This window comes from Leopardus geoffroyi, chromosome X (assembly GCF_018350155.1).
Source record: "Leopardus geoffroyi isolate Oge1 chromosome X, O.geoffroyi_Oge1_pat1.0, whole genome shotgun sequence".
Lineage (NCBI taxonomy): Eukaryota > Metazoa > Chordata > Mammalia > Carnivora > Felidae > Leopardus > Leopardus geoffroyi.
This window is the reverse complement of record NC_059343.1, coordinates 73,019,911-73,029,363: the sequence shown is the minus strand read 5'-3', so window position 1 is coordinate 73,029,363 and position 9,453 is coordinate 73,019,911.

Genomic DNA, 9,453 nt, shown 5'->3' with positions numbered 1-9,453 from the left:
AAAAGCAACAAAGCCTAATGTTCATTCTTAAAATGGCTAATAAAATGGATATACACCTAGTAATGCTGATAAAAAAAAAGGGAGAAAGCAAACTATCAGTATGAGGAAGTAGAGAGGGACATCTCTACAGATTTTGCAGATAATGAAAATATAACAAAAACATGGCTTAGGCCAATGTATTCCACAAAGTAGACATAACATGGAATCCTTGAAAACATAGTTTGTCAACATGGACAAAAGTAAAAATACAAAATGTAAATAGTTTTATATTTGTTATATAATTTTAAATATGTAATTTAATATCTTCTCCACAATAATCTGACCCAGATGGCTTTACTGATGAATTCTATCAAACATTTATGGAAGAATCAATATAAATCTTACACTTTCAGAAAATGAGAGCTATCATTCCAATTCATTTTGTGATGCCATAATAAATCTGATACTAAAACCTGAGAAGAATAGTATTTTTAAAAAAGTGCAAATTACTTAAAAGTACAAATATCCCACGTGAACATAGAAAACAACACTAACAAAAATATTAGCCAATAAATTCTAACAACATATGTAAAAGATAACATTTCATGAGCAAATTGCATTTAATCCAGGAAAACATGTTGATTTAACACTTGAAATCAAAACTTACATTAATAAGGAATTTGAGTCCATTTGGGGTTTAAGGAATCTCTTACCTCACAGATACACAAAAGATAAATCAAAGTCGTACATATGTTTCCATATCTACTAAAGCCACAAAATAAGTCCTCACCCATATACTTCTTATCCCCTTTGTAATTCTAGACATCATTGATAGTGACCAAGGCACCCATGTCACTTCAGAGAATACAAAATGCTAGGCTGTTGAACAAGGCATTTAACGGAACTTTCACCTCACTAACATCCTTAAGCCTCAGACTTCATAATGTAACATAATGACTTCTTAAACAAGTTATAATTCAATGGGCTGCAACATGGTACATTCAGTGATCAAACAGCAGGAGTAGATTATAATAAAAAGTCTGATTCCGGGGGCTTCTGGGTGGCTCAGTTGGTTAAGCATCCAACTCCTGATTTCAGCTCAGATCATTATCTCACAGTTTATGGGATCAAGCCCTGCACTGTGTTCCACATTGACAATATGGAGCTTCCTTGGGTCTCTGTCTCTCTCTGTCTCTCTGTCTCTGTCTCTCTCTATCTCTCTCAAAATAAATAAAGTTAAATATTTTTTAAGGTCTGATTCCATTTTTCTAATATTCAACTAATCACAGCTTTAAAAGAGTTAACCACTTTGTTTTCCCCATCTGCCCCACATCTGGGAAAGCAAATTAAAATTTCTGGGGGCGCCTGGGTGGCGCAGTTGGTTAAGCGTCCGACTTCAGCCAGGTCACGATCTCGCGGTCCGCAAGTTCGAGCCCCGCGTCGGGCTCTGGGCTGATGGCTCAGAGCCTGGAGCCTGTTTCCGATTCTGTGTCTCCCTCTCTCTCTGCCCCTCCCCCGTTCATGCTCTGTCTCTCTCTGTCCAAAAATAAATAAACGTTGAAAAAAAAATTAAAAAAAAAATTTCTGGATGCTCACTCTGTTGGTGCTGATAAAAAGTATATACCTACCACACATGGTAACCCTCATACCAATCATAACACCTAAAGACCATAAAAATCCCAAGCCAGGTTCTTTTCTCTCTTAAGCCATTTTCAGACCTGATTAAGAGCCAGGCTGCTCTTTCCAGAAAACCTCATTATGTGAATAATAAAACTTTTCCTGCCCTGTTGATGTAGTGTGGCATGAACATCTAAACTGAATGTTAGGGACACCTGGGTGGTTCAGTCTGTTAAGTGTCCGACTTAGGCTCAGGTCATGATCTCACGATTCGTGAGTTTGAGCCCCGCCTCGGACTCTGTGCTGACAGCTCAGAGCCTGGAGCCTGCTTCAGACTCTGTGTCCCCCTCTCTCTCTGCCCCATCCCTGCTTGTGTTCTCTCTCTGTCTTTCCAAAATGAATAAACATAAAAAAAATAAACTGAATGTTAGATAGGGGCCCCTACTATTTCTGAGGAATGACCACAATAATATAATTAGCCACATTCACAGAATAAAGTAGAATAATCATATACTTATCTCAACAGATGGAAACGACATCAAAGAACTACAAACTAATAATAAAATCTCAGCAAACTTTCTTATTCTAAAGCTTCTAGTAAAATGCTCTTCTTAATGTCATACATAATGGTGAAAATTGAATATTTTTCTTTTAAGCTCTGAAAAAGGCAAGGATAACTGCTGTCACCACTTTTATTCAACATTTTATTAGAAATTCTGGCCAACGAAAGGAGAAAAGAAAATTATAAAAGGCTCAAAGATTGCAAATGAAGAGGTCTCTATTTGCAAATGAAATGAATGATTACATAAAAAAGTCTAAGAAATGTACAAAAGACCTACTAGAAGTAATCAATTAGTTTATCAATGTTAGTGGAGACAAGGTTAACATAGAAATTTTGATTGTATTTTGATAGTAATAAAAATTTAAAAACAATATAAAAGATAATATTTGAAAATTGTATGACTATATACAAAAACATCAAAAGACAATATACCTAGGAATACATGAAATGAATATGTATAAGAACCCAAAGTGAAATATGCAAAATATTTCTGAAAAAATTAAAGATCTGTATTTGTGAAGATGTTACCTATGTTTACAAATTTCAGGACTCAATATTGTTAATTGTACTCTAGTTTTTCTATATATAAGTCAGTACCAATCAAAATCCCAGTAGGATTTTTTTGTACAAATTGAAAAAATGAGTCTAAATTTTACCTACAAATAAATATAGAAAAGTTAATACTATTTTGAAAAGAAGAAAATTTCACAATTTATATCATTTCACAATTTACATTATTTCATTTTTAGATGTACTATTAAACAATAATAATCAAGAAAGTTTAATAATGTCACAAAGAGAAACAAATACATCAATAAAGAAAGAAAGGTCAGGTATATACTTATGTTAATATAGTCACTTTTATTTTAACAGCTTTATAGACCTAACTCACATAGCATAAAATTCACTAGTGTATAGTCCAGGGTTTCAGTATATTCACAGTGTTGTACAACTATCTTCACAATCTAATTTTTGAATATTTTTATTCATCAAAAAGAAAACCCATATTTATCAGAAGTCATTCCTTAATGCCATCAACATACTGACCGCTGACAACCACTCATCTACTTTCTATCTGCATAGATGGCATATTTTGACATTTCATATACATGGAGTGATTCAATATGTGTCCTAATATGACCATCTTCTTTCATTCATCATAATGTTTTCAAAGTTCATCTATGTTGGGCCACTTATCAGTATGCCATCTCTTTTTATTGCTGAATAATATACCATTCTATGGATATGTAAGTTTTTATTATTCCATTCTTCAATTGATGGACATTGTTTCCACTTTGGGGCTAATATAAATAAATAATGTTACAATGAACATTCATGTACAACTTTTTATGTGACCACATATTTTCACTTCTCTTAGGTACATAGGTAGCAATAGGTTATGATATCAGAAGGTAAATGTATGCTTAAACTTTTGAGGAAATGTCCAAAAGTTTTCTACAAGTCCTTCGTTTTAGATTTTACCTTCAGCACAGCATGAAGGATCTAATTTCTCCACATTCTCACCAACACTTATTATGTGTCTTTTTAAATTTCATCCATCTTTGGGTTTGTGAAGTAGTACAATATTGTGGTTTTGATTTGCACTTTGATAGCTTTTGAAGAAAAACTTTTTATTGCATATTGAGCATATGCATATCTTTTTGGAGAAAGTCTATTAATATTTTCGACATTGTAATTGTTATTAATATTTTTATTATTGAGTTGGAAGAGCCAAATATATTCTGGATACTAAAAACTTGTTAGATGTTTTTATTTGAAAATATGTCCTCCAAAAAAAAAAAAAGAAAATATGTCCTCCCATTCTGTGTGTTATCTTTTTTTTTTTAATTTTTAAACAAAGCAAAGCTTTTTATTTATTTATTTTTAAATGTTCATGGATTTATTTTTGAGAGAGAGAAAGAGAGAGAACATGAGTGGGGGAGGGGAAGAACAAGAGGGAGAAAGAGAATCTCAAGCAGGCTTTCCACCATTAGCACAGATCCTGATGCAGGACTCAAACTCAGAAACTGTGAGATTACGACCTGAGCTGAAATCAAGAGTCAGGAGCTTAACCCACTTAGCCACCCAGGCACCCCATTGTGGGTTATCTTTACACATTCTTGACTATGTAATTTGAAGGACAAAAGTTTTTAATTTAAAATTTTCTATCTGCTTATAATTTTGTCACTTGTGCTTTTTTACACATAAAATAAAAGTTATATAAAATAAAATTAACTTTAAAAAAAGGTTATTTTTCAGAGAGAGAGAAAACACAAACAGAGGAGAGGCAGACAGAGAGAGAGGGAGACAGAATCCGGAGCAGGCTCCAGGCTCCAAGCTGTCAGCACAGAGCCTGATACGGGGCTGTAACCAAGGAACCATGAGATTATGACCACAGCCAGAGATGGACGCTTAACTGACTGAGCTACCCAGGCGACCCTAAAATTAACTATTTTAAAGACTACAATTCGGTGCTATTTAGTACATTCAGAAAGTTGTGCTATCATCTCTGTCTAGTTCCAAAATATTTTTCACCCCCAAAATAATCTCCATTTCCATTAAGCAGTCTTTCTTCCTTCCTCACTTTACCCTGGTCTCTGGGAAACATTAAATTGCTTTCTGAATTTATGGGCTTATTTATTCTGGATATTCATATAAATATAATCATACTGTATGAGACATTTTGTGTGTGGCTTCTTTCACTTATAGTGTTTTCAAGATTTATTTATGTTGCAACATATATCAGTATTTTATTTGTTTTATGGTTAATAATATTCCATTATATGGTTATATCATGTATTTTAATCAATTCATCAGTGGCTGGACATTTATGATGTTTCCCCTTTGGGCTATTGTGAGTAGTGTTGCCATAAACATCCACGTACAAGCATTTTTTTTTTTTGATACCTATTCTTCTTAATGTTTATTTGAGAGAAAGAGAGAATGAGCAGGGGAGGTGCAGAGACAGAGAGAGAGAGAGAGAGGAGAGAGAAAGAGAGAGAGAGAGAGAGAGAGAGATTCCCAAGCAGGTTTTGCACTGTCAGTGTAGAGATGGGGGTGGGGCTCAATCTCACGACCATGAGATCCTGACGTGTGTCAAAATCAAGAGTCAGATGCTTAACTGACTGAGCCACCCAGGCGCCCTGTGTTTGATACCTATTTTTAATGCTTCGGGGTATATAGGAGTGAAATTGTTGTTTCATGTAGTAATGCTACATTTAGCTTTTTGAGTAACTGCCAAAATGTTTTCCACAGTGGATATACCATTCTATGTTTTCATCAGCAATGTACAAATTTTTCAATTTATCCACATCTTCACCCACAGTCATTCTTTTCTTTTTTCAAATACTCCTCCTACTGAATGTGAAGTGGTAACTTATTTAGGCTTGTTTGCATTTTCCTGATAACTAATGACATCAAAAATCTTTTTATATGCTTGTTGGCCTTTTGCATATTTTTTGGAGAAGTGTCTGTTTAAGTCCTTTGTCCATTTTTAAATTGGATTATTTGTCTACTTTTTTCAGTTGTAAGAGCTCTAAAAAACAGTTATTTATACAGTCTGGTTAGTAAACCATTATTCAGCATAAGTTTTGTAATTTTTTTACCATAATGAAGGTTTTCACTTTCTTGATATCATCCCTTGATGCACAAAAGTTTGTAATTTTGATGATGTTCAATTTATTTATTGTTTCTTTCTGAATCTTTTATTGTCATATCCAAAAACCCATTAAACAAATCTAAGGTAATTAATATTTATGTATAAATTACCTTCTAAGAGGTTTATACTTTAGGCTGTTAGAGTTAGGTGGCTAGTGTCTTTTGATTTAATTTTTAAATTTTTTTAAAGTTTATTTTTTTTTGAGAGAGACAGATACAGCATGAGTGGAGGAGGGGCAGAAAGAGAGAGAGGGAGAGAGAGAATCCCAAGAAGGCTCTGTATTGTCAATGTGGAGGCCAATGTTGGGCTCAAACTCATGAACCACAAGATCATGATCTGAGCAGAAACCAAGAGTTGGACGTTCAATTGACTGAGTCACAAGTGCCCTGAGTTAATTTTTGTATATGATGTCAGGTAGCAGTCCAACTCCATTTTTATATGGATATCAAGTTGTTTCAGCATCATTATTTAAATGCCTCTTCTTTCTCCATTGAATAATTTTAGCATCCTTGTCAATAACTGACCATAGAAGTAGGGTTTATTTATGGATTCTCAATTCAATTTTATTGGTCTATATGTCTATGCTTATGCTAGTACCACACTTTTTTGATTAATATGTATTTTTAGTAAGTTTTAAGTTAGAAATATGTAGAGGAAAACGTGTTTTTTAATGTTATTTTATGACAGGTAACTGTCTCTCTTCCTGTACCATCTCTGTTCAATCCATCTCACGCTGTTCTCAGATTCATCTCTCAAATGGGTTCCTGTTATGTTTATTGCTACCTATTGTATATTTTTTATCATAAATTTAATGTATTATGGGCTTAGCTTTCTTCCAAAAAAAAGTCATCCAAAGATGAAGAAACATTCCTCCCATCATAACATAATGAATTCTCATGACATGGCCTAAAAAGTTCATTAGTTGAGTTTAACTGCATTTGCATTTATTGTAGTGCATACTAGCTACCAAAGCTCTCTGATTTAAATAGGTAAGGGAAGTTGTTGATGAGGCATAAGTCAATTCTAATAATTTTAATAAATATGCCCAGATATTCTAGGCAGCCCTACTATTGCTAAATCAGTGTATTTGCCTTCCTGAAATTCCTATTTCTTGTATTTCTCTAATGTAACATGACTTAAAACAGGGTCCCAGGTCTGTGTTCTCAGTTCTGTTATTGTTAATTTAAAACTAGAAACTGTAGGGGCGCCTGGGTGGCGCAGTCGGTTAAGCGTCCGACTTCAGCCAGGTCACGATCTTGCGGTCAGTGAGTTCGAACCCCGCGTCAGGCTCTGGGCTGATGGCTCAGAGCCTGGAGCCTGTTTCCGATTCTGTGTCTCCCTCTCTCTCTGCCCCTCCCCAGTTCATGCTCTGTCTCTCTCTGTCCCAAAAATAAATAAACGTTGAAAAAAAAAAGTAAAATAAAAAAAAAATAAAACTAGAAACTGTAGAGAAAGATCACAATTTAACTGAGATAAGTTGAAAAAAGGGGAAATCTCACATGGACACTGTGAGTCAAGAGAAGGGACTATAAACTATTAAAGAGCTGTGTTTCAGAATTATTATCAACATCTAGGCATTTAATATATAAACTTATTTCCACCCTTCCCAATGATAGCTAACTACCCTAATACCTTTCTTTCTGTGGGGGATAAGCTTAGGAATCTCCCAGACTTACACCAATGGGTTAACAAAGCATAAAGTAATACAAAGTCATAAAATGCTCACACCCGAGTTTGAGTAAACCAGATTAGCACTCCATGAATAGGGGTTGCAAAGAAACCCGAGAATAGTAGGGCACAAAAATGCCTGGAATAGGGAGGTGCAAAGGCACCCCAAAATTGAGAGGTAGAGGCAAAGGCCTGAAATAGAAATGACACAAAGATGCCCAATACATAGGAATATGAAATGAACAAGATTAGATATTTAGGGTGAAAACACCCCAAATTTAGTACTGTAGCAGAAAGCTGCTTTCACAGGGGAATAAGGCCAGGTTAGGTAAATTGGTGAATGGGACTATGGACCGCTGTGCTGCAGGCGAAGCAGCCCAGAGTGGAGATGGTTAACAAAAGAAAAGGTGTCTTGTCAACCCTGAGGTTATTTCCCCTGTCTCATCCCCTAGGCTAGCTAAGATAAACAGAGGTGCTTCCTCATGTCTGCTGTAAACAACCTTCCTCCAGACTGCCCGGCACCCGGATTTTGTTTTGTGTTAACCCAAACCCCTAACCACAAATATCCTCAAGACCCCCTTTCCTTCACATCCACAAGTTAATGATCACAGATTCATTGTCCCTTTGTGCACGTCCATAACCATGTTTGTAATATTTCTGATCCTAATAAAAACGGGACAAGGACCCTTATTTGGGGCCTTGTCTTTTCCCAGACATTAGCCATCTCTCACTTTAAACCTGCGTCCACTCTTTTGCTGGCCAAAAGAGAACTTTAGACTTAGAGTCTATGGCATTTTTTTTAAATGTTTATTTATTTTTGAGACAGAGAGAGACAGAGCATGAACAGGGGAGGGGCAGAGAGAGAGGGAGGCACAGACGCTGAAGCAGGCTCCAGGCTCTGAGCTGTCAGCAGAGAGCTCAACGCGGGGCTCGAACTCACAAACTGTGAGATCATGACCTGAGCTGAAGTCGGACGCTTAACCGACTGAGCCACCCAGGCCCCCCAATGACATCTTTTTATACATCATAAATTAGCTGCACATATTATTCCAGAGAGAATTGAATCATGTGAAATTTTTAAAACGTTCAGATTTAATTTCAGTAACTCATTGAGAAAGAAAAGCAGATGTGGTTTTTTGTGTATATATTCTGTGTGAACACACATGCATGCACATGAGTTCAAATAGGAATGAATCCATGCTTATTCATTTTACATTACCAGTAACACCTGATGGATTTCTATGATTTTTAATAACAAGTGTCTTAGCTGTGTTTATGATTGGGGGTAGTTTACCTCCATGAAGTGCAATTTGAAGTGGCAAAATTTTGTTTCAGTATCAGTTTTGTGGTTTCCAATACTAAAATCTGTCTAACAAAAAAGTAGCCTTGTTGGCATTATAATTGTTCAGATGTTAACTGTGTGCCTACATTGAGGTATCAGGCTATTGATGGTATTCAACGATCCTCCTACTCACTTATTAATCTAAGATTCTATTATAAGCTATTTTTTGAACATCATCCACAGAGACACTTTTCCCTGCATAAGAAGGCACAATATTGGTATTTGTTGATGGAGGGGGGGCTTTCATGACTAAATCCCCTGACATTCATTTGTACATGATCAGTTAGTTGGGAAGCATGACAACAATTGGTTCTGCAAAACTGTTAGGTGCTTTGAAAGATATGGGAACATCCTTATACTAGAATTATAATTATATATGTAGATACTATGATTATACACCTATGGAGGTAGGAGCAGTTGTGTTCCCCCACTGTTACTGCATAAGCAGCGAACTTGAGGTCAGAGTCCCTGAAGTTTTCATGCAGCAGATCCTCTAGCCAGTTTCAGGATGAATGAAAATTGTAGGATCTCCACAGAGGGGGGAATGATGTATCATTGATCTTCCCAACACTAGAAGACAGTTTACTCTAAGAAAGAGTTGATATACAGGGAAACCACTGGCCTGCA